General features: G+C 37.4%; 1 non-coding gene and 1 pseudogene across 2 annotated transcripts; one reads left to right on the top strand and one right to left on the bottom strand.

The window, feature by feature from the left end:
* Nucleotides 1–5,509: 5,509 nt before the first annotated feature.
* On the bottom strand, nt 5,510–7,776 carry LOC115896526 (annotated as a pseudogene). Its single transcript, XR_004056434.1, has one exon. The product of XR_004056434.1 is annotated as a histone-binding protein RBBP4 pseudogene (transcript).
* Nucleotides 7,777–7,972: 196 nt separating this feature from the next.
* On the top strand, nt 7,973–8,079 carry LOC115896578. Its single transcript, XR_004056498.1, has one exon. It is a non-coding gene; the product is annotated as a U6 spliceosomal RNA (small nuclear RNA).
* The last annotated feature ends 18,916 nt before the right edge of the window (nt 8,080–26,995 follow it).

Here is a 26,995-nt window from a genome sequence, read left to right as displayed (position 1 = left end):
TAAGATGAGAGCAGAACTGAAGGAGATAGAAACACAAAAAACCTTCCAAAAAATCAATGAATCAGGGGCTGGTTTTATGAAAAGATCAACAAAATTGATAGACCACTAGCAAGACTAATAAAGAAGAAAAGACATAAGAATCAAATAGATGCAATAAAAAATGATAAAGGGGATATCACCCCCAACGCCACAGAAATACAAATTACCAACAGAGAATATTATAAACACCTCTACGCAAATAAACAAGAAAACCTAGAAGAAATGGATAATTTCCTGGACACTTACACTCTCCCAAGACTAAACCAGGAAGAAGCGGAATCCCTGAATAGACCAATAGCAGGCTCTGAAATTGAGGCAATAATTAATAGCCTACCAACCAAAAAAGTCCAGGACTAGACGGATTCACAACCAAATTCTACCGAAGGTACAAGGAGGAGCTGGTACGATTCCTTCTGAAAATATTCCAATCAATAGAAAAAGAGGGAATCTTCCCTAACTCATTTTATGAGGCCAACATCATCCTGATACCAAAGCCTGGCAGACACACAACAACGAAAAAAGAGAATTTTAGACCAATATCCCTGATGAACATTGATGCAAAAATCCTCAATAAAATATTGATAAACTGAATCCAACAGCACATCAAAAAGCTTATCCACCATGATCAAGTGGGCTTCATCCCTGGGATGCAAGGGTGGTTCAACATATGCAAATCGATAAATGTAATCCAGCATAAAAACATAACCAAAGACAAAAACCACATGATTATCTCAACAGATGCAGAAAACGCCTTTGACAAAATTCAACAGCCCTTCATGCTAAAAACTCTCAACAAATTCAGTATTGATGGAACATATCTCAAAATAATAAGAGCTATTTATGAGAAACCCACAGCCAGTATCATACTGAATGGGCAAAAACTGGAAGCATTCCCTTTGAAAACTGGCACAAGACAGGGATGCCCTCTCTCACCACTCCTATTCAACATAGCATTGGAAGTTCTGGCTAGGGCAATCAGGCAAGAGAAAGAAATCAAGGGTATTCAGTTAGGAAAAGAAGAAGTCAAATTGTCCCTGTTTACAGATGACATGATTGTATATTCAGAAAACCCTATCGTCTCATTCCAAAATCTCCTTAAGCTGATAAGCAATTTCAGCAAAGTCTCAGCATACAAAATCAATGTGCAAAAATCACAAGCTGTAGATGTGTGGTATTATTTCTGAGGATTCTGTTCTGTTTCATTGATCTATATCTCTGTTTTGGTACCAGTACCATGCTGTTTTGGTGACTGTAGCCTTGTAGTATAGTTTGAAGTCAGGTAGCGTGACGCCTCCAGCTTTGTCCTTTTGACTTAGGATTGTCTTGGCAATGCGGGCTCTTTTTTGGTTCCATATGAACTTTAAAGCAGTTTTTTCCAATTCTGTGAAGAAACTCATTGGTAGCTTGATGGGGATGGCATTGAATCTATAAATAACCTTGGGCAGTATGGCCATTTTCTCGATATTGATTCTTCCTATCCATGAGCATGGTATGTTCTTCCATTTGTTTGTGTCCTCTTTGATTTCACTGAGCAGTGGTTTGTAGTTCTCCTTGAAGAGGTCCTTTACATCCCTTGTAAGCTGGATTCCTAGGTATTTTATTCTCTTTGAAGCAATTGTGAATGGAAGTTCATTCCTGATTTGGCTCTCTGCTTGTCTGTTACTGGTGTATAAGAATGCTTGTGATTTTTGCACATTAATTTTGTATCCTGAGACTTTGCTGAAGTTGCTTATCAGCTTAAGAAGATTTTGGGCTGAGACGATGGGGTTTCATCTACAGCCATCTGATCTTTGACAAACCTGAGAGAAACAAGAAATGGGGAAAGGATTCCCTATTTAATAAATGGTGCTGGGAAAATTGGCTAGCCATAAGTAGAAAGCTGAAACTGGATCCTTTCCTAACCCCTTATACGAAGATTAATTCAAGATGGATTAGAGACTTAAATGTTAGACCTAATACCATAAAAACCCTAGAAGAAAATCTAGGTAGTACCATTCAGGACATAGGCATGGGCAAGGACTTCATGTCTAAAACACCAAAAGCAACGGCAGCAAAAGCAAAAATTGACAAATGGGATCTAATTAAACTAAAGAGCTTTTGCACAGCAAAAGAAACTACCATCAGAGTGAACAGGCAACCTACAGAATGGGAGAAAATTTTTGCAACCTACTCATCTGACAAAGGGCTAATATCCAGAATCTACAAAGAACTCAAACAAATATACGAGAAAAAAACAAACAACCCCATCAAAAAGTGGGGAAAGGATATGAACAGACATTTCTCAAAAGAAGATATTCATACAGCCAACAGACACATGAAAAAATGCTCATCATCACTCGCCATCAGAGAAATGCAAATCAAAACCACAATGAGATACCATCTCACACCAGTTAGAATGGCAATCATTAAGAAGTCAGGAAACAACAGGTGTTGGAGAGGATGTGGAGAAATAGGAACACTTTTACACTGTTGGTGGGATTGTAAACTAGTTCAACCATTATGGAAAACAGTATGGCAATTCCTCAAGGATCTAGAACTAGATGTACCATATGACCCAGCCATCCCACTACTGGGTATATACCCAAAGGATTACAAATTATTCTACTACAAAGACACATGTACACGTATGTTTATTGCAGCACTATTCACAATAGCAAAGACTTGGAATCAACCCAAATGTCCATCTGTGACAGACTGGATTGAGAAAATGTGGCACATATACACCATGGAATACTATGCAGCCATAAAAAAGGATGAGTTTGCGTCCTTTGTAGGGACATGGATGCAGCTGGAAACCATCATTCTTAGCAAACTATCACAAGAACAGAAAACCAAACACCGCATGTTCTCACTCATAGGTGGGAACTGAACAATGAGATCACTTGACTCGGGAAGGGGAACATCACGCACTGGGGCCTATCATGGGGAGGGGGGAGGGGGGAGGAGGGAGGGCTTGCATTGGGGAGTTATACAAGATATAAATGATGAATTGATGGGTGCTGACGAGTTGATGGGTGCAGCACACCAACATGGCATAAGTATACATATGTAACAAACCTGCACGTTATGCACATGTACCCTAGAACTTAAAGTATAATAAAAAAAAAAAAAAAAAAAAAATCACAAGCATTCTTATACACCAGTAACAGACAGAGAGCCAAATCATGAATGATCTTCCATTCACAATTGCTTCAAAGAGAATCAAATACCTAGGAATCCAACTGTCAAGGGATGTAAAGGACCTCTTCAAGGAGAACTACAATCCACTACTCAGTGAAATAAAAAAGGACACAAACAAATGGAAGCACATTCTATGCTCAAGGATAGGAAGAATCAATATCGTGAAAATGGCCATACTGCCTAAGGTAATCTATAGATTCAATGCCATACACATTAAGCTACCAATGACTTTCTTCCCAGAATTGGAAAAAACTGCTTTAAAGTTCATATGGAACCTAAAAAGACCCCGCATTGCCAAGGCAATCCTAAGTCAAATGAACAAAGCTGGAGGCATGTCTTCTTTTGAGAATAGAAGGCATCATGCATGTCTTCTTTTGAGTTATGCATGTCTTCTTTTCAGAACTATCGATTCTCAAAAGAAGACATGCATACAGCCAACAAGCACATGAAAAAATGCTCGTCATCCCTGGCCATCAGAGAAATGCAAATCAAAACCACAATGAGATACCATCTCACACCAGTTAGAATGGCAATCATTAAAAAGTCAGGAAAAAACAAGTGCTGGAAAGGATGTGGAGAAATAGGAACACTTTTACACTGTTGGTGGGATTGTAAACTAGTTCAACCATTGTGGAAAACAGTATGGCGATTCCTCAAGGATCTAGAACTAGAAATACCATTTGACCCAGCCATCCCATTACTGGGGATATACCCAAAGGATTATAAATCATGCTGCTATAAAGACACATGCACATGTATGTTTATTATGGCACTATTCACAATAGCAAAGACTTGGAATCAACCCAAATGTCCATCTGTGACAGACTGGATTAAGAAAATGTGGCACATATACACCATGGAATACTATGCAGCCATAAAAAAGGTTGAGTTCTTGGCCTTTGTGGGGACATGGATGCAGCTGGAAACCATCATTCTCAGCTAACTATCGCAAGAAAAGAAAACCAAACACCGCATGTTCTCACTCATAGGTGGGAACTGAACAATGAGATCACTTGGACTCTGGAAGGGGAACGTCACACACCGGGGCCTATTATGGGGAGGGGGGAGGGGGTAGGGATGGCATTGGGAGTTATACCTGATGTAAATGACGAGTTGATGGGTGTTGACGAGTTGATGGGTGCAGCACACCAACATGGCACAAATATACATATGTAACAAACCTGCATGTTATGCACGTGTACCCTAGAACTTTAAGTATAATTTAAAAAAATAAATAAATAAAAAATAGAAAATAAATAAATAAATAAAAACAAAAAAAGTATCATTATGACATTTAAAAAAAAAGGAGAATCAAAATACTTACTGGTTCTTCAAAGAGCCCCAAGGTCAAGCAGAAGGGCCAGTGGGTAGTTCTTACTGTGACTCTAATTGAAATCCTAATGTAGGGTACACTAGTTTTGTATCATCTCTTGCATTTGTCACTTTGATCAACTAGTGGTCCTTTTCTAATTGTCTGGACTTCCCTACCTTCAATCACACCACTTGTTTCTACAGAGAAGTGAAAAAGAATCCCATGAGAACCCTGACCTTACCATGCCTCAGTTTTATCATTTGTACAATGGGGCTCTCATCTTCACTGGGATATTGGAGCAATAAGATAAATTACATGGAAAGCAGATTGCCCAGTTCCTAGCACATAGCCAACACCCAAAACATTTAGCTGAATCCACAGTCATTCCTATGTCTTTCTCTGACTATATGATTTCCTTTAAACTAAAAAAAATTGACTAGAAATCTAGCAAAAAGAGAAAAATCTACAATCATATTAAACACTTTATTTTCATTATATTTCTGCCTGGCCTCTTAAACATAAACTTATTCTTCTATAAATAACAAAGTTTAGCCTTGCATGAGTTTCTATCAAATATTTTTCATTATAAAGATAAATGAGCTTGGAAATCAGGATAATGTATAAATGATCAATTTTTTTCTCATTTAGATTTGAGTCTGTGAATTTTACAGGACTTGAGGAAATATTTTTCATTTTTCTCTAAATTGTCTATCCATATTCATTAAAACTCAACTGCTGATGATATGGAATACCTACCAGGAGAGGTGAGTTGAATTCCTTAGGGAAGGGAAGGCTTGATCCTTTATGAGACTATAAATCCAAATAAACATCATAAATAATGCTAAATGTAACATTCAAGAAGTAATGGCAACTACTTGAATTCAGGTCAGATAGACATGTCCAAGATTTAAAAAGTAAATTTACCCAACTTGGTATATTTGGTGACATTTTTACAAAAAGAGCATTCTCACTCTCTTCTTTTTTTTTTTTTTTTTTATGTAGAAAAACAATTTATTCCATTTTAAGCACTTACACAGTTAGTCATGGAGAGTAACAGGCCTGCTGGTGAAACAGGTCACCCAAAATGGAGATGGCATCAAACTAGTGGTCAAGGACTAACTCCTAAAAAAAAGCAACTCTTATCAAGGATTAATTTAATTTTTAAAACAAATACAAGTTATTGATTCACTCTTCTCAACTTGACAGTCTGCCTGTGGTGTAACTGTCAGGTAAAAACATACATCTTTACAACTTGGTGGTCCCAAGTTAAAAAAAAAAAAACAACAAAAAACACACCATTTCACAGACAGGAAAGAAACAACATGAAAACAGCTCAAGAAATACACTAACGAGCAAAAATATATGAATATATGGGGAAAGAGGAACATGTAGTTTTGACTTAACTGAGGAAACCAAGAGGAAACTGGTCTACATATGAAAATGTGCATCCTGGAAAGTCAGGTGTCAAGATTTTCGAGTAGGAATCTATATGACTTGAATCTCCCCTATTTCCTGAATAAAAGTGACATCTTTCAGTATTTATACTTCATGGCTCAGACACCTACCTCATTTGGCTCTATTCCTTACTCACTCTAGCCTTTACTTAAACGAGTCTGAAAAACTTGGGGATATATAGCATAAGAAGAAAAATAATCACACATAATATTCCCCCTTCTGTAGCTAATTTAGACCTGGGTTACTAGAAAATTCCTGAAGAAAATTTCAACGTTAAGTCTGTGGCTTTGCTGAATCAAGCCCCCCCATTAATATTTAGAAAACACCCACTGTTTGGGCTAATAGCATTATTGGTGGTACCTATTATATAGAGGGATAGCTGAACAAAGTCTGTCTCAAAACCAGTGTTAAATCACTCTCAGGGTTGAGAAGAAAAAAGGGGAGTCTAAAATCACAAGAAGTAAAGACATATCTAGGACCCTTGTCCTTCTGGATCCATGCTTCCTTCAGGGTCTTCATCATTATAAATGTTCTCTGCCATTTGCCACACTTGCATGATATTGTCTTCTGATACAGAACAAATCACCCAAGGTTCATTGGGATTCCAGGAGAAATCGGATATCTTGGCAGTGTGACCACCATGAATAAACAACAACTCTGGTGGCCCGTCTTCTGCATCTTCTGGGGATTGTTCCTCTCCAATTTTACTTAAATCCCAGACATTCAGTCTGCGATCAGTACCACTGGAAGCCAAAATAGTCTCATTGTGAGGTGACCACTGAACCTGGAATATTTCATCCTTATGTGACTCAAAGGAATGCAATTTAAGTTTCAGATTTCTCAGATCCCACAAGGCAACAGTCTTGTCAGCTGAACCTGTGGCAAGAATGAACTCACTATAAGGACTGAAAGAAAGGCAGTTCACTTCAGCAGTGTGAGCGTCAACTGAGTGGCTTGGTTTGGAAGTATTGTTTGAACGAGTATCCCAAATCATAAGTTTCTGATCATCAGCAACTGACCCAAACAGAGACTCATGGAGCAGATGCCAGGAAACATCTTCTACTACTGCCGTATACCCTGTAAAGATGGTCTTCGCATCCACCACTTTTCCCTCCTTTGGAACAGCACTGATGTCCCACAGGCAGATGGTGTGGTCATCTGAAGCACTAAGTAAGTGCCCACTGAGATTTGGGTTCCAAGAAAGCCCATAGCCTTCCTTTTGATGTCCACGGAGACGCAAGTCTGGGTTGCACTCTCCAGAAGGATCTGGTTTAGAAGGATGTTTTGTATAGTCGAAGACAAGAACATCACTGGAAGGAGTCTTTGTTGCGATGATACAAGGGTTCTGGGGCATATAACGGGCCCTGTTTACTTCTCCTTCATGGTTGATCTTGATTTCTATTTCAATTTTTCCACTAACTGAACCAAAACCTCCAAATTCTCCTTTCTCACTGTCGTAGTGTGACGCATCAAACTGAGCATCATCATTAGGGAGTTGCACACTGGCTATAACAAGATGGTTTTGTTCATCCGATGTGTGTGTCCCCAGGACAAGTCGATGAATGCTGAAATCTTTCCCTTCTGGTCTGGTTACATCTGGAAGCCACTGGGCAGTTAGGCTGGGCCACTCCAGAGCATGGGTCATCACCAAATCATAAAGAAAAGGGGTGTTCTTTTTCCATATTTTATATTCCTCGTTGATCACTCGTTCTTCCACTGCGTCGTCGAACGCTGCTTCCTTGTCGGCCATGGCGGGCAGACGAGCCGGGGGAACCCTGGGGTCGAGCGTTGTGGGACTCTCTTCTTTAAAAATAACATAAAATACATAACATCAATCTCAATGTGAGTGATTCAAAGGAATTTGTGGGGTAAATAATCAAGATTTGTTTTTCTTAGAACATTTGAATTAGTATTAATGACATGTTCTTCAACCAGAAATTTATTCTTTCTCTTCAATTTTTTTTCAAGTTTAAAAAAGGCAATAGAGTGCTCGCTTCGGCAGCACATATACTAAAATTGGAACGATACAGAGAAGATTAGCATGGCCCCTGCGCAAGGATGACACGCAAATTCGTGAAGCGTTCCATATTTTTTCACATGCAGAGACATACATAGGCTCAAAATAAAGGGATGGAGGAAGATCTACCAAGCAAATGGAGAACACAAAAAAGCAGGGGTTGCAATCCTTGTCTCTGATAAAACAGACTTTAAACCATCAAAGATCAAAAGAGACAAAGAAGGCCATTACATAATGGTAAAGGGATCAATTCAACAGGAAGAGCTAACTCTCCTAAATATATAGGCACCCAATACAGGAGCACCCAGATTCATAAAGCAAGTCCTTAGGGACTTACAAAGAGACTTAGACTCCCATACAATAATAATGGGAGACTTCAACACTCCGCTGTCAACATTAGACAGATCAACGAGACAGAAAGTTAACAAGGATATCCAGGAATTGAACTCATCTCTGCAGCAAGCGGACCTAATAGACATCTATAGAACTCTCCACCCCAAATCAACAGAATATACATTCTTCTCAGCACCACATCGCACTTATTCCAAAATTGACCACATAATTGGAAGTAAAGCACTCCTCAGCAAATGTAAAAGAACAGAAATTATAACAAACTGTCTCTCAGACCACAGTGCAATCAAACTAGAACTCAGGACTAAGAAACTCAATCAAAACCGCTCAACTACATGGAAACTGAACAACCTGCTCCTGAATGACTACTGGGTACATAACGAAATGAAAGCAGAAATAAAGATGTTCTTTGAAACCAATGAGAACAAAGATACAACATACCAGAATCTCTGGGACACATTTAAAGCAGTGTGTAGAGGGAAATTTATAGCACTAAATGCACACAAGAGAAAGCAGGAAAGATCTAAAATTGACACTCTAACATCACAATTAAAAGAACTGGAGAGGCAAGAGCAAACACATTCAAAAGCTAGCAGAAGGCAAGAAATAACTAAGATCAGAGCCGAACTGAAGGAGATAGAGACACAAAAGACCCTCCAAAAAATCAGTGAATCCAGGAGTTGGTTTTTTGAAAAGATCAACAAAATTGACAGACCGCTAGCAAGGCTAATAAAGAAGAAAAGAGAGAGGAATCAAATAGATGCAATAAAAAATGATAAAGGGGATATCACCACTGACCCCACAGAAATACAAACTACCATCAGAGAATACTATAAACGCCTCTACGCAAATCAACTAGAAAATCTAGAAGAAATGGATAATTTCCTGGACACTTACACTCTCCCAAGGCTAAACCAGGAAGAAGTTGAATCCCTGAATAGACCAATAGCAGGCTCTGAAATTGAGGCAACAATTAATAGCCTACCCACCAAAAAAAGTCCAGGACCAGATGGATTCACAGCTGAATTCTACCAGAGGTACAAGGAGGAGCTGGTACCATTCCCTCTGAAACTATTCCAATCAATAGAAAAAGAGGGAATCCTCCCTAACTCATTTTATGAGGCCAACATCATCCTCATACCAAAGCCTGGCAGAGACACAACAAAAAAAGAGAATTTTAGACCAATATCCCTGATGAACATTGATGCAAAAATTCTCAATAAAATACTGGCAAACCGGATTCAGCAGCACATCAAAAAGCTTATCCACCATGATCAAGTGGGCTTCATCCCTGGGATGCAAGGCTGGTTCAACATTCGCAAATCAATCAACGTAATCCAGCATATAAACAGAACCAAAGACAAGAACCACATGATTGTCTCAATAGATGCAGAAAAGGCTTTTGACAAAATTCAACAGCCCTTCATGCTAAAAACGCTCAATAAATTCGGTATTGATGGAACGTATCTCAAAATAATAAGAGCCATTTATGACAAACCCACAGCTAATATCATACTGAATGGCCAAAAACTGGAAAAATTCCCTTTGAAAACTGGCACAAGACAGGGATGCCCTCTCTCACCACTCCTATTCAACATAGTGTTGGAAGTTCTGGCTAGGGCAATCAGGCAAGAGAAAGAAATCAAGGGTGTCCAGTTAGGAAAAGAAGAAGTCAAATTGTCCCTGTTTGCAGATGACATGATTGTATATTTAGAAAACCCCATCGTCTCAGCCCAAAATCTCCTTAAGCTGATAAGCAACTTCAGCAAAGTCTCAGGATACAAAATTAATGTGCAAAAATCACAAGCATTCTTATACACCAGTAACAGACAAGCAGAGAGCCAAATCAGGAATGAACTTCCATTCACAATTGCTTCAAAGAGAATAAAATACCTAAGAATCCAGCTTACAAGGGATGTAAAGGACCTCTTCAAGGAGAACTACAAACCACTGCTCAGTGAAATCAAAGAGGACACAAACAAATGGAAGAACATACCATGCTCATGGATAGGAAGAATCAATATCGATGAAAATGGCCATACTGCCCAAGGTTATTTATAGATTCAATGCCATCCCCATCAAGCTACCAATGAGTTTCTTCACAGAATTGGAAAAAACTGCTTTAAAGTTCATATGGAACCAAAAAAGAGCCCGCATTGCCAAGACAATCCTAAGTCAAAAGGACAAAGCTGGAGGCGTCACGCTACCTGACTTCAAACTATACTACAAGGCTACAGTAACCAAAACAGCATGGTACTGGTACCAAAACAGAGCTATAGACCAATGGAACAGAACAGAGTCCTCAGAAATAATACCGCACATCTACAGCCATCTGATCTTTGACAAACCTGAGAGAAAGAAGAAATGGGGAAAGGATTCCCTATTTAATAAATGGTGCTGGGAAAATTGGCTAGCCATAAGTAGAAAGCTGAAACTGGATCCTTTCCTTACCCCTTATACGAAGATTAATTCAAGATGGATTAGAGACTTAAATGTTAGACCTAATACCATAAAAACCCTAGAAGAAAGTCTAGGTAGTACCATTCAGGACATAGGCATGGGCAAGGACTTCATGTCTAAAACACCAAAAGCAACGGCAGCAAAAGCCAAAATTGACAAATGGGATCTAATTAAACTAAAGAGCTTTTGCACAGCAAAAGAAACTACCATCAGAGTGAACAGGCAACCTACAGAATGGGAGAAAATTTTTGCAACCTACTCATCTGACAAAGGGCTAATATCCAGAATCTACAAAGAACTCAAACAAATATATGAGAAAAAAACAAACAACCCCATCAAAAAGTGGGGAAAGGATATGAACAGACATTTCTCAAAAGAAGATATTCATACAGCCAACAGACACATGAAAAAATGCTCATCGTCACTCGCCATCAGAGAAATGCAAATCAAAACCACAATGAGATACCATCTCACACCAGTTAGAATGGCAATCATTAAGAAGTCAGGAAACAACAGGTGTTGGAGAGGATGTGGAGAAATAGGAACACTTTTACACTGTTGGTGGGATTGTAAACTAGTTCAACCATTATGGAAAAGAGTATGGCAATTCCTCAAGGATCTAGAACTAGATGTACCATATGACCCAGCCATCCCACTACTGGGTATATACCCAAAGGATTATAAATTAGTCTACTACAAAGACACATGCACACGTATGTTTATTGCGGCACTATTCACAATAGCAAAGACTTGGAATCAACCCAAATGTCCATCTGTGACAGACTGGATTAAGAAAATGTGGCACATATACACCATGGAATACTATGCAGCCATAAAAAAGGATGAGTTTGCGTCCTTTGTAGGGACATGGATGCAGCTGGAAACCATCATTCTTAGCAAACTATCACAAGAACAGAAAACCAAACACCGCATGTTCTCACTCATAGGTGGGAACTGAACAATGAGATCACTTGGACTCGGGAAGGGGAACATCACGCACTGGGGCCTATCATGGGGAGGGGGGAGGGGGGAGGAGGGAGGGATTGCATTGGGGAGTTATACATGATATAAATGATGAATTGATGGGTGCTGATGAGTTGATGGGTGCAGCACACCAACATGGCATAAGTATACATATGTAACAAACCTGCACGTTATGCACATGTACCCTAGAACTTAAAGTGTAATTAAAAAAAATAATAAATAAATAAAAAAAATAAAATAAAATAAAATAAAATAAAAAAAGAAAAAAAAAGGCAATAGAATTCACAAAAGGAATGGAACAAAGCAATTGCAAAATATAACATAATAATCATAAAATTATATTTGGGAATATTGTACCCCATCAAAAGAAATCAAAGGCACATTCAAAAACTTATCAAAATATACAATTGCCTGGAGTCAAAAGTAAAAACCCAAAACAATAAATCAAGCTTTAGTTTGTCCAAGTTCAAAACTCTTTCCCAATATTTCTCCCCATAACTCAATTTGAAAACCTAGAACAACTTAGTCTGTCCAGTAAAATATGACTGTGCAACATCACTGAATCTGCCCAACCATCCAATAGGAGGGGCAAAGCAGGCAGATTGTTCTTATTTATTAACTGTGATGTAACTGGAGACCACAGTCATAGTCAAGCATTTGTACCCACCACTTACCACCACACAACACATGCAAAGCAGGTGCCTTTCTCTTCATTAAAATCAGATTGGGAGGGATCATTTTTATTTTAGGTTATTATGTACCTAAGAAACCAGACATGATAGGAGAAAGATATGCCAAAAAGGAGAACAAACCATAGGGTACCACAGAGTCAAATGTTTTGCAACCAGAGGGAACTATATAGTACCACGTTTCCAAATGGATTTTTTTTTAACATGGCTTTCTCCACATAAAGGCAAGTTTTTCTTACATTTTCTACAAACTCCAAGGAGGAGTTAAGCCCAACACAGAAATAAAAATCCATAAATCCTGAGCTTTCTGCATTTCTGAGAGCTCAAAAACACATTTTATATGAAAGAAAAAATTTATTCTGACCCCATGGCACTGTTCTTGCACGTGCCTCCATAACTCTTTTACATATTTCATAGGCAAGAACCACCTGGCCAAAATCTTATCAATAATGAGCCCATCACATGGCTCAAGAATAAGTAATCACACGCAGTCTGCTTTTTTGTAAGTTCTGCAATGTCAACCTGAGGTTGACTATTTCAAAATAATAAATAAAAACAAGGAGATTAAGAGAATTATTATCAACCAAAGCAAGTATAACCATCCTCAAAACATGTAAGTGTAAGCTATCTACTGCTTTCAACCAATGGGAGCAGACGTGAACGTGTGCCTTCGGTCTCGTGTCTAACAGTAATCATTCACTAACTTGCACTGGTCATGGGTTTGACATTTAGGAAAGCAGGTGGGAAAATGATTTAAGCAGCATTGACACATGCCTGAATCCTACCAGACAAATGCAAAGTTTTACAAAAATTATGTAATGTAAGTATGACCTGATATATGGCTTCCTTTATCTGAGGCAATATAGAAATGAGAGTGATGTTGCTAATCTTATTTGACAAATATATTTTTACCCTGTCCTCATTAAGTAAAATTCCTCTTCCAAGATCTTTCTCCTTCTCCTTTCCTTTCATCTTATTTACCTTTCCTTCTCTTCTTACTGGTGTGAGCCATAAAAGATTGGAAGATGATGTGGAGGTCTTGGAGAAATGAGAGAAATGAATTCTAACTTCTTTTTCCATGCCTTGAATTTTACTGTTAGATATATTATTTATTAGTCAACTTGGATGGTGTTCAAATAGTGTTTTAAAATGTGAAAAAAAAGATTATTCTATTTTATCATGTAAAAATTAAAAACTACCTTTGAAAATTATTGCCTATCACAGTGGCTGTTTCTAATTTCAGAAAAGTATACAAATCTGATGGCCTGAAGATTATTATTGTTATTTGTATCTCTAGTAATTAGCACAGTGACTAAGCCATGGCAAACATCTACAATACATGAGTGAGTGAATGAATAAGTGAATAAAGAATGAATGAACATCCTAGAGACAAAATTATCAAAACAAATAAGACTTGCTAGAGTCCCTGGGTCCTTCTGGTTTAAAATGAATCCCAAACACCCGCATCCCACATATGGTTCTCTGTATGTTCTTCCCACATCCATCCTCACCTTAATGACTTGATTTTCCTAAAAGGAATGGTTTTAGCTAAACACCAGGTGACATATAGTACCTAAATAAAGTTCTGGAAGTGATTTTTGAGGTGCTAGAAGTTTCTACACATTGAGGAACCTTCCACAAGCAATTTTTTAGGGGAAAAATTCAAACAAGGATTGGTAAAGTCTGCTTCCTGGAATGCCATGTAGTCACCCATCTTAATCTAGTGCTGGCTTAAGAAATTAGCTAGGGTGGCTTTATTTTTTTCCCCAGAAAAGGGGGAGAAAGAGGTGCATTGAGAACAGAATATCTCTTACAACCTGGATGAGGAAATAATGGAGCAGTCAGAAGGTAACCCCCTTCCCCGCTGGGAATACACTGCAGTTCCACAGTTGCAAATAATTACACCATGTTGATAGTGTCTTAAGTCATACAAAATTTAAAAGAATAAAAATGATGAAAGAGAAAGATAAATTAATATATGACTTTGTAGAAACAATATTAGGCTTGTTCTGACATGTTGAAATCTATATACATCAGAAAAAAAATGGGCTTTAAACTTTTATAAATCACATTTTTTATTTGACATTTATCTATTCAAGCACTGCATTTCCTAGGAATTGGTTAGCATGTAAAATTCTAATTAACTTTCTCAAAAACTTGCCATATTTGTCCAAGATGTGAAATCTGCTGTTTGGCAAAAGTGGAGTATAGAAATGTTAGCAGTCTGTCTAATGTTTACTTTGGAAATTAACTCCTCAAAGCAATGACTTTCTTATAGTAAAGTGATTGATTTGAAATAATAGAATGGTAAGGCATTGTTTGGTCAAATGGCTAACACGGAGTGTTGTGGTTAGTTGTTTAATCTGAAGGGCTTCTTTCTCTATCCTTCAACCCTCCCTTTCTTCTTTGACTACTGTAAGGAAGAGGGGAAAACAGAAAGATATTGCAATATTCTAGATAACTTTTTAACAATAAAAGTAATAAAGTTTGAAGTAGATAGTAGTTCTACATTTTGAAAATTTCTCTATTTTATGAGTTACTGAAAGAGATAAAGACCCACCTTATGTTACAGAAGTCAAAAGTATCAAATACTCCCTTTTGCCTATATGCTCCTTACCCCCAATTTGGCCTGGATTCAATCAATTAAACATATTCACTTAGGATTTGAATTTTGCTTTATGGTTTTGGGATTTTATTTACTTTTTTTTCAAATTGATTTATGTTTTGAATTGACATATAAAATTGTATCTATTTATTGTGTACAGCATGATGTTTGGCAATACAAACATATGTAGCTTAACAACAAGGATACTTACTGAGACACGCCTCATTGATGGTTTCCTCATGGTGCAAACATCATACAGTGTACTTACACCAACCTAGATGGTATAGCCTACTAGACACCTAGGCTACAAGTCTCTGTATCACATTACTGTACTGAATGCTGTAGATAATTATAACACAATGGTAATTATTTGTGTACTTAAACATCAAAGATGCACAATAAAAATATTGTATAAAAGACAAAACCGGTGCACTTTTATATGGCACTTACCATGAAAGGAGTCTTGCAGAACTGAAAACTGCTCTGCCTGAGTCAGTGAGTGGTATGTGAATAGGAAAGCCCAGGATATTACTGTACACTGCTGTAGATTTTATGAAAACTGTACATTTAGGCTACACTAAATTTATTTTCAAAAATAAAGTAAGCATGCAGTTATTGCAGTTATTACAGTTACAACATGACTGGACATGAACATTTTTCAACTCCATTATAATCTTATGGGACCCACCATCGTATATGCTGTCTGTCATGGACTGAAATCTAGTTATGCAACACATGATCATGTATATACATTGTGGAATGGTAAAATCTAGGCAATTAACATAGGCATTACCTCATACAGTTATCATTTTTATGGTGAAAACACTTAACATCCACTCTGTTAGCATTTTTCAAGAATACGATGTCATTAACTATAGTCAACATGCTATACGATGAATCTCTTAAACTTAGGGATCCTCCTAACTAAATATGCACTCTTTGACTAATATCTCTCCAGCCCCCTGCCCCCTAACCACCCCAGTCTCAGATACCCATCCTTCTACTCTCTACTTCTATGAAATTAACTTTTATAAATTCCATGAGTGAGTCCATGCAGTATTTGTCTTTCTATGCCTGGCTTATTTCATTTAATATAATGCCCTTCAGATGCATCCATGTTGTTATAAATGGCAGGATTTTCTTCTTTTTATGGCTGAAGTATATTCCATTGTGTAAATATAGCCAGTTTTAAAAAAATGTATATGGATACATAATAGTTGTACATATTTATGAGGTACATGTGATATTTTGAAATAAGCGTACAACGTATAACGATCAAATCTGGGTAACTGAAATGCCCACTACCTCAAAATTTATCATTGCTTCATGTTGGAAACATTGTAATTCTCTTCTAGCAAAATATGACATATATACACCATGGAATAAGGAACAAAATAATAGCATTTTCAGCAACTTGGATGGAGTTGGAGACCATTATTTTAAGTGAAGTAACACCAGGAATGGAAAATCAAATATCTTATGTTCTCACTTATACATGGGAGCTGAGGTACAAGGAAGTGAGGGCATAAGAATGATATACTGGACTTTGGGGACTCATGTGAAAGGGTAAGAGGTGGGTGAGGAATAAAAGACTACACATTGGGTACAGTGTACACTACTCAGGTGATGGGTGCACCAAGATCTTGGAAATCACCACTAAAGAACTTATCCATGTAACCCAAAACCACCTGTTCTCCCAAAACTATTGAAATAAAATATAACAATGAAAATAAATAAGTATCTTCTAGCTATGTTAAAGTGTACAATAAATTATTGTTAACTATACTTGCCCTAATGTGCTATTGAACACTAAATCCATTCCTTATAACTAACTATATTTTTGTAACTATCAATTACACCCCTCCATCTACCTTTTCCACTACCTTCCCAGCCTCTGGTAACCACCATTCTATTCACCACCCCCTTGTGATAAATTTTCTTTAGCTATCACAAATGAGTGAAAACATGTAATATTTGTCCTTCTGTTACTGGCTTATATCTCTTAACATAATTTCTTTAGTTGCATCCATGTTGCTGCAAATGACAGAATTTCATTCTTTTCATGCTTGAATAATATTCCACTGTGTATCCATATCACATTTTCTTTATCCAATTATCTGTTGATGAACACTTAGGTTTATTCCAGATCTTGGGTATTATGAATATTGCTGCAATAAACAAGAGAGTGCATATATCACTTTGATACACTGTCTTCCTTTCTTTTAGATATATATCCAGCAGTGGGGTTGCTAGATTATATGGTAGTTCCATTTTTTGAGAAACCTCCATACTGTTTTTCACAGGGACTAATTTACATTTCTACCAACAGTGTATGAGGGTTCCCCCTTTTCTGGATCCTTTTCAGCATTTGTTATATTGTATCCTTTTGCTAATAGCCATCCTAACTGGGGTAAAATGACATCTCATTGTGGTTAGATTTGCATTTCTCCAATAATTACTGGTGTTGAGTATTTTTTCATATAACAGTTTACCATTTGTATTCCTTCTTTTGAGAAATATCCCGTTTTTTCTAATGTTTAATTGAATTATTTGGTTTACTTTGCTATTGAGTTGTTTGAAATCCTTATATATTCTGTTTACTAATAATATGGTCAGATGAATAGTCTACAAATATTTTCTAATGACCAAACCTGATTATTCTACCATCTCTTTGATTCTGTGAGTCACACAATATCTTTCAAGTGAATTCATTTTCTGCTTAGCCAGTGCTAGTTTCTCTGGTTTGCAACAAAGGACCCAGATGCTTTATGTAATGGTGCTCATAGTGTGGTAAAGATCAAATGGTAAATACCACTCTTGGCAAATTCTGAGCCAAAGTAAAGTAATGCCTCTAAGGTTTTGAAGAGAAGTCATGCCATATTCAGAATGTAATTATTTCAGCAAGTAAATATAATCTTAAGAACATCTTCTGGCTTACCATTGGGCCCTAATAGAATGAGGTGCTAGGTGCTCAGGAGGTTAGAGCTTCCCAGAATAAATTGGATATATGCAATATAATGTAGACCAAGCTGCTATAACAAAGAAACTCAAAATTTAGTAGCTTATTTTCTGTTACATTTAATTATTCAGATGTCCAGAGGCATCTAGAAATGAGCCACATCTAAGAGATAGCTCTGTTCTAGAAAGTTCTCTCTGTCTTGTTTATCTACCATCTCCTAAAGTGTAATCCTCATCTTTATGACCAAAAGTGCCTCAGCTCCATGTCTACATGCCCACCAGTGAAAAGTGAAAAGGAAAGAAAGTCTAGGACAATTTACTTTGAGGAAAGTGATATAAAATAGTATTTCTACTCATATTCCATTAGCGAAAATTTAGACACATTGGCCATCTTAGGTACAAAGGAGTCTAAAAATATGTTTTCTTAATTAAGTTGTCATATACTCCCAAAAATGCTATTAATATGGAAAAAGGAAAGAACGGATTTCCCATGACAACTAGAAGTCTGCCACAAAGTTCTCTGAAAAATCCAGCCTTGGATCAGGCAAGTGCTATAGCATTTCATTATCAAATCAATATACTACATCAGAGAAATGTACATTTTAGGGGCAGGGCATTCATACACTCCACGTGCTTACCGCCACAACACTGCCATCCACTATTCAATTCATATTCAGCCCTTATGAGGTGAACCATATGACTAGCAGACTGAGTAGGACAGTTCTAAGCCTGATTTCTAGACATCTGTGACAGTAGCTACAAGTGGCCTGCTATGGAGACAGCACCAGAAAAAAAAACTGACTCTGAAGAAGACAGAATTTAGAGCAGCACGATTTGAGGAACAGATCATGGATTCTGGTTAGTAGCTAAAGATTTTATTGAATAACCAAGGATATGAAAGGAGCAATATTGGAGGACTATTGACAAAATGTCTCTGGATATGATATATGGGTGGGTTTTTTTTGAAATAAACATTAAAATGCTGTATGCTAGGTGAATGTTTACCGAAAAGACCCTTGAAAAGCAAGTGCTTAATAATCAGGGGAACAAGATGACTACTTTAGAGATTTCAGTTTGCCTCCTTCCCAAATATCTATTCAATAAATAATATGCTCATTAAAATGTGTTGGCAAGGATAGAGGCTACACATGAGCTCAATGGGGATTTTCCTTGCATAGATTCTTGCCATCTTCAAGTAGCCTATTTTCCAGTATCAACAACCAACACTAGACTCCCAACACAGTTCTATAGAGTGAGTGGGAATTTGAGTACCTGCTGATAAATGAGTGGATCCTTTCCATCACAAAAAGTTTAGCATTTTGACATCTCTAAATATCAGATTTATAGTTTTTTTTAACTCTGTGTTTATGCCAGCCCTAGACCTGCTCTATACCTCATGTACTATTGTGAAATCCCTATAACATTGTTTCTACCAAAGAACTTAATATATATGAAGGTCAAGGGGCTACTGTCTGTGGACATCACTATGTTTTTTATAAACCCCATCTTGCAGAAGTACTTCTCTTAATGATGGAATTTCTTGTTGAAGGGAGATTCTGTTATGGTTGCAGCTTGGAAATAAGGCCTTGCCTTGGGTGGATCACTTGAGTTCAGGAGTTTGAGAGCAACCTGACCAACATGGTGACACCTTGTCTCTACAAAAAATATAAATATAAACCCTAGCTGGGCAGGGTGGCAGATGCTTGTAATCGCAGCTACTTGGGAGGTTGAGGCATGAGAAGAACTTGAATGCAGGAGACAGGGGTTGCAGTGAGCAGATATTGCACCACTGCACTTCAGCCTGGGCAACAGAGCAAGGCTCTGTCTCAAAAAAAAAAAAAAAAAAAGGCCTTGCAAGCCAGGAACATGGGCACAAAACATGAGATACATGTTCTATACCAATGACCAATATATTTCTCTTATAACAAGTATCTTGGAGTCTGGAATGAAGGGATGGATATCAGAGTGATGCTTCTCAACTTCAAATGACGCATTTGAAATATTTTGGTTTTCCGTCTTTGAGACTCTAGGTCTTACTAGTGAAAAAAATGTTAATATTAGAAGAACAATACTTTCAACAGGAAGCACTACAAATTTCCACTGAATTTGAAGCTGAGAGTATCATCTAACCATCTCTGGTTCTTATTGCTCTGAGGGAACTGGCAAAAACTGAGATAGATTGTGGTTTGGGGAGACAGCCCCTGACTATCAAGAGGAAGTCATATAGCCTTTCTTGGGTACCACATTTGCTAGACTACTCACAATTACCCAAACTGGATGTTTACTTTCATGCCTCTGAGGTTTTGGAATTGCTAACCTTTCTGCTTCTAGTGCACTCCACCATCTCTCATCGTTCAAAGCCCAGATTATAAAATCACCCTCAGTGTAAAGTCTTCCCTGATACTGTCATAAGACAGAGCTATTTACCATACCCTCTGTATATTATATAATCTCACAGAGTAGTCTTAGCCTTTTTCACATGACATTGTAACTATGTGTTTACATGTCTATCGCCACTAACTGCATAAGTACATTATTGTATGTCATTATACCACAAACCCCTGATAACGGACATTAATTTTAAGAACCAAGAACCTACAGACTTTAAATAACTGCACACTTCTGACAAAGGAAGTTAATTTTAACAAGTTATATTTTGTGCCTCTTTTGGCCAATAATTGTAACACTTGGCATAGGGAAAGTTCTGAATATATCTTGCTTAAATTAATTAATAAGCTTTTGCAAAATACATACAGAAATTTAAAATGTGAGAAATTTTGAGCTCATGAGTGATGTCAGAGTCAAGATATGTATTGGGAATCAATAACAAAGAGATGATTTTCTTGACCATCTTGGTCAGGGCTTTTGGCTTACATAGTTTCCAATAGACTCCCAGTGTTGTGACAAGACAACCTCTCTTTCCTAGGTATTTAGCATCTCGGGAATCAGTTTTTTGTTGGAAACAAAATGGATATTCATAAGTGTTTGTATAATTAATTACTTATATAGCAGTTTATATTAATTATTTGTTTCAATTATATAACCATTTGTACTAATTCATTAATGAAGAAATGTGCAAAACTCTGGATCTTATCATAGCATAGTCTCTGTCCCTTTGGTATACATTTGATAGTGTTTATATAAGCGTATACTTCATACAAACGTGGATAATGGAATTCTGCCTAAAATAATAGAAATATTAAACTCCTTTAGCAGAATGCAATTAACATTCACTCCTTTTAACTTTTTATAATCAAAAATGACTATCTTTACAACAGAGTACATAAGCCTCTTTAAGGATTTAAACAACCATTGACTGCATTTAATTAACATTCTCTAACAGACTATACAAAAATACATTCATGTTCAAACCTAACATTGTATACATTTACTTCATTGTACACACAAAAATATGAGTAGCTATTTTTCTATGCAAGATTTTTCAAGGTGTACCTCTTTCTTGTGTTTCCATCTTCATTATTTTGGATTTTTTCATACTGGGAAAGCTCTTTTTCTTCATTCAATAAATTACTTTCAATGTGGAAATCATTAGTGCACTAGAATATGGAATTTAGAAATGGGAAAACATAGTCATAAACTAAACAGACTATTTGACATGAGATTAATAACCAAAGCCCAGAAACCACTTGATTTTGTTCTTTATGAAGTTTCATATACTAATGTGATTAGTATTTCTCAATTCTCATGGCTATGTAATATTTTGGGGCTTATATGACTAGTCACTTTTCAGCCTTTTAGCAAGAGATTTTCAGAAGTTCTGGTAAGAAAGGAGTTAATGGAGTAAAATTTTATTAAAATATTTATGCTGACCAGGTGTTTGAGTTGCTTGAAAAGTCAACCATTTAATATACAACCTTTCTGTTGTAAATACTGTACCACCAGAAGACAGATTAAATAGCTTCATATAAAACTATGGTTTAAAAAAAAAATAGGGATAATGAAAAAACATTGTCCAACTTTTTTTTAGTAAATTGCCAAAAATGTGACCCTCAGAACACCAGTGTCTTTATACTAGCAACTCACTTAAACTGTCTCATGCAGAGACAAAGGCAGAATTGGGGCTTTTAAAACATAAATATAAATATCAAATATCCGTATCAGAAACAGATTAATGACCACTCTGATTATATATGTGATTATATATGTCATATGCAGAAACTCATTCAAAAGACTCTGATATTATCAAAGCCTATAACATCATATTTAGAGGAGACATTCTGTTTCTCTGAGTTATGAGGTTAACCTGTTAAACCTGTCACCTTCACATTATATCACTGGAAATCCTGCCTATTTGGGAAAATTGTGGTTTTCAGGTTCACAGTCTTGGGCTTGCCTTATACAAACTAACCACTAAAAATGGGGATGGGGAGAGGCTTTTCATGAAATGAGCATTATAGAAACTAACCCTAGGGTTAAATGCTACAATCATTCACAGGTGGGATTTCCTGGGGTTTTGTAACTTTCCATGAAGGGATTTACATGTGCCCAAAAGAAGCCACTGTTGAAACAGGCTTTTTCTTCTTTATGGTGGGGGGCGGGGGGTGTAGTTTTAACTAAGCAGTAAAGTAACTCTATCTGGTCATAGTTATCAAGCTGTTGTACTTTTTGTTTAGTAGGTCAACAGACTGTTGTCATCTTAATTTGTGTCTGGGCCTATCACGCAACGACCATTGCCTCACAGAAGGTTTTAATCAAAGCAGCCAAACCAACAAAATGGGACATCCTCATCAGAATTACTCTCTCAACCTCATTTTGAACTGTTGGCTTTTTCAGAGACTTGGCAAATTTCTTAATAAGCCACTTACCAAAACGTTCACATTTAATGAGAGACAATTTTTACATAAGGAAAAAATAATCTTCTGTCACCTAGTCCTCTAAAATGTCAAATATCCATAGGTAAGTGAACAATGGTACTATGTTTTCAACCACTCTACAAAGTGAGTTTAAACACAGACTCTAAAATTGTGCTGCTTTCTAAAAAGTCTCTCTACTCACATCCCTATAACCTGAACACCAATCTTTTTTTAAAAAAGAGATTTCTTATATTTTTTTAACTTCCCATAAATGTAAGAACCATAAATACTCTTTGGTATTAAACATCTGAATATCTGTATGTATCTTTGTGCTTTCTCTGTGTTGCCTGGATTCCACAGACCAAACAAGTTGTAGGTTACTACTAGAGCCTGCTACTGTAAAAGGAAACAAAAAAATAACACATTGTCATCAAGCATTACTAGATTCCCATCTGGCTTTCCTATGAATCACAAAGTTAAAGGTACACAGCCAGAGTCCAGAAATATCCAGAGTATTCACAACAGCCCATCAGTCAAGACAGGCACATATCTTAGGATATTTTAACTGGAGACCATCTTTTCTGCATTCACACATTTATAGCATCATCTCTTTTTTTGCCCATAGTTAGTTGAGTTCACAGGTTTGTTCTTTAAAAACTAAATGCAAAGTTTCATTTTAGATTGTTATTAGATTTAAAAGCCCAATTTGCAGGCATATTCTAAGTCTTACCCAGAGAGAGTGTACGTATACATATGTGTTCAAGTAGAGTAGTACAATGCGTATCACAATTAGGGATCAGACCTCGCAAAGCCATCTCGTGGCACAAGCGCATGTGCCTAGGAACTTAGGCCCTTGTCATGGTTGTCAAACCGTAACTCAGGCATGGCCTCCTCCAATCACTCTACTACTTTAACCACGGTAGCTGCAATGATGCAGAGCCTGATAGGAGACCCTCATAAATTACTTCCTTCCCCCAGTCTGGAAGCATGGGCAAAAAGATCAAAGTACAAAGCAGATTTGGTAGTGAATGGCTACATTTCTGAACAGCCTTCTGAAAGGGGTGTTCCAATTAGGGCAATAATACAAGTATTTGAATTGGTCTATACACCCAAATAGATTCAGTGCAACCTGAAAGTGTGTGGGTGTGTTTCTGTGTATCCATGCATGCATGTGTACATTTGTGAAGCAGTTTCACCTTTTCTTTCTTTTTCTTCCTCATCGACATTGGTATGCAAATAAATTCTACAATGCATTTAGTGTTTCGCTGAACAGTTAGAGTTTATTTCTCTCTCTAAAAGATTAAACTTAGTCAAAGCTTTTGGCAATTATAATTAGTCGAAAGACTTTGTGGAGTAAGGCAATTTTAACCATGCCATATAACAGCCCATTTTAAAAATCATTCTATGGTAGTTCATATTTTATAACAGTTTCTCCATTCTTATATCTCACTCATGGATTTTTAAAACATTAATTCATTTAGTTACTGAACAAATCCTTATTGAGCACTTAATAGGACTTTGTTAAGTCCTAGAAATAGAGCAGAGAAGAAAACAGGTATCATCCTTGCCTTTGCATACTTAGTTTTTGGAAAGGGCAATAGGTCTTCCCAGAACAGAACATTTAAAAAGTTGTCCCTATTTACAAAATGATATCTGAAATAATGAATAAAAGCTACTCAGCAAAAGGCCTGTATTGTTATTAACAGCATTCTAAAATTTCTTCTTCTGTGGATTGAAATGTGCTTACCAAAAATTCATAGGTTGAAGTACTACTCCCTGCTTCTCAAAATGTAATCTTAATTGTAAATAAGGTAATCAAGTTAAAATAAGGTCATTGAAGTACTGCCTGGTCCAATTTGACTGGTGTCATGTTCATCAATGCTTCTAAAAGCCAAGAAATACCAAAGATTGCCAGTAAACCCCCAGAAATTAGGAGAGATTATGGAACAGATTCTCTCTATCAGCCCTCAGAAGAAAACAACCCTCCCAATACCTTGATATCATATTTGTAGCCTCCAGAACTAATGAATTTATGTGTTGAAGACACTCAGTTTGTGGTATTTTGTTACAACAACCCTGGCAAATTAATGTCTTCTAAAACCAAAGATGTCTCTTTCTTATTTAAAATATAATAAATCAGACAAAGGAGAAAATAACATGATGGTGGAAAGAATTCCAATGGGGGAAATTTTTAATTAGTAAGTTTTAAAAATTTATTTAACAACATAAATAAAAACACTTTCCCTTCCTTCTCAATTTAACCTGAATTCAAAGAGGTTACAAAAATGAAAATGTATAACCCTCAAAGTAAAGGGCTTTCTTTTTATTTTCAATGTAAAATAAATTCCTACATACTAGGGGGACATATGAAAGTGCAGCTCAACAGCATTATTATAATACACAAGAAATTAAATATAGCAGAAATGCAGAAAAAAAAATAGTATCAATCCTTGTGAGGGGATTATCTTTAAACACACAATTGCAAGTGTGTGTGTCCCAAATCAAATAAAGTAAGGAAAGATATTATTTTTAGTTAGTGTAAAAATTTAATATTATGACCATATTTTATTTCAGAAGATAAGTTAATTCTGATTTTGCCCCCAAAATGTGTTTACCTCTGCAACTTTATTGAGGGTGTTCAATAAAGTGAAAGAAGTTATAACATGTAAAGACTTAAGTAATTTTCAACTAGACGGAAGAATCACAATCTAAATACATAGCCAAATTTTGTTTCAATTGATTATCTTCTATAAAACCAAAGAGGAAAGATATATAAAAACAAATGGTAAATGCCAAGTTGAAAATTATTTTGGGGGTGGGCCAAGATGGTGAATTAGAAGCAGCTGTGGTCTGTGGCTGTCACAGAGAAGAAAAACAGGGAGTAAATTCTACTCCTTCAACTTTGGTATCCAGGTTCTTGCACTGGGACTGATAAGGCAATCAGCATGACCCATGGAGAGCAAGGAAAAGCAGGATGGGGCAATGGCCCACCTGGGAGAGACACAATGTCATTGGGGCTCCTACCCCCAGCCAAGAAATGTGGTGAGCAATTGTGCAACCCTTTCTGGGAAACCACGCTTTTGCAATGGATCTTTGCAACCCAAGGATCAGGAGATCACCTCACAAGCCAACGCAACCAGGGCCATGAGTCCCTAGTACAGAGCTGTGCAGACTCTCAGCAGCCACTTGAGCACACACGGAGACCCAAGAGTTTTTGCATACTTTGGCCCCAGGAATTCTGGTGAGGCAGGAGACCCATCCATTTCCCTAGGAAGGGGGATGAAGCTAGGGAGCCAAGCAGTGTCATTCAGTGGGCCCCACTCTTATGGCACCTCACAAGTTAAGACCCACAGGCTTGGAATTCCAGCTGGCCAGCAGCAGCAGGCTGGAGACTGCATGAGATGACTAAATTGGTGGAGATGACTAAATTGTTGAGGGGAAGGGGTGGCCACCATTTCTGTGACTTAAGCCCACATTTCTGGCTGCCAGCTTCAGGGATTCTGGGAAGTCTGTAAGGAAATCCTTTACAGAACAGCACAACTACTGTGGCAGATCATGGCCAGACTGCTTCTTTAAGAGAGACCCCAATCCATCCCTCCTCACTGGGCAGGGCCTCCCTGTGGGAATTTCAACAACTCCAGCCAGGGTTTTATGGGCAGAACTCTGATCTCCCTAAGAGGGAACCCCTGGGGGAAAGGGCAGTCACAGTCTCTGTGGTTCAGCCAACTTAGTCTTTCCTCCCAGCTGGATCTGAAAACTCCGGGTGGTCTGGACAAGAGGAGTTCCCTCACCTCAGTGCAGCACACCCACTCTGCCAAGGGGCAGCCAAAGTATTCTTTACTTAGTCCCTGATCCCATTCCTCCTGACTGGGAGAGACCTCCAAACAGGGGTCTCTAGACACCTCCTACAGGAGTATTAAGGGACAGAGCTCCCAGAGGAAGAAGCAGGCCACCACCTTTGCTGTCTTGCAGCCTTCACTAGTGATAACTCCAGGTGTGGGAGGGACCCAGGTGATTACGGTCTGGAGTGAACCCCCAGCCTACCACAGGAGCACTATGGAAGAGGATCCTGACTGTTAAAACAAACAAACAAAGCAACAATAACAACAACATCAACAAAAAAGACCACAC

Source organism: Rhinopithecus roxellana, chromosome 3, assembly GCF_007565055.1.
Source record: "Rhinopithecus roxellana isolate Shanxi Qingling chromosome 3, ASM756505v1, whole genome shotgun sequence".
Taxonomy (NCBI): Eukaryota; Metazoa; Chordata; class Mammalia; order Primates; family Cercopithecidae; genus Rhinopithecus; species Rhinopithecus roxellana.
Note: the sequence above shows the minus strand (reverse complement) of the source record. Positions and strands in the feature narration are given on the sequence as shown.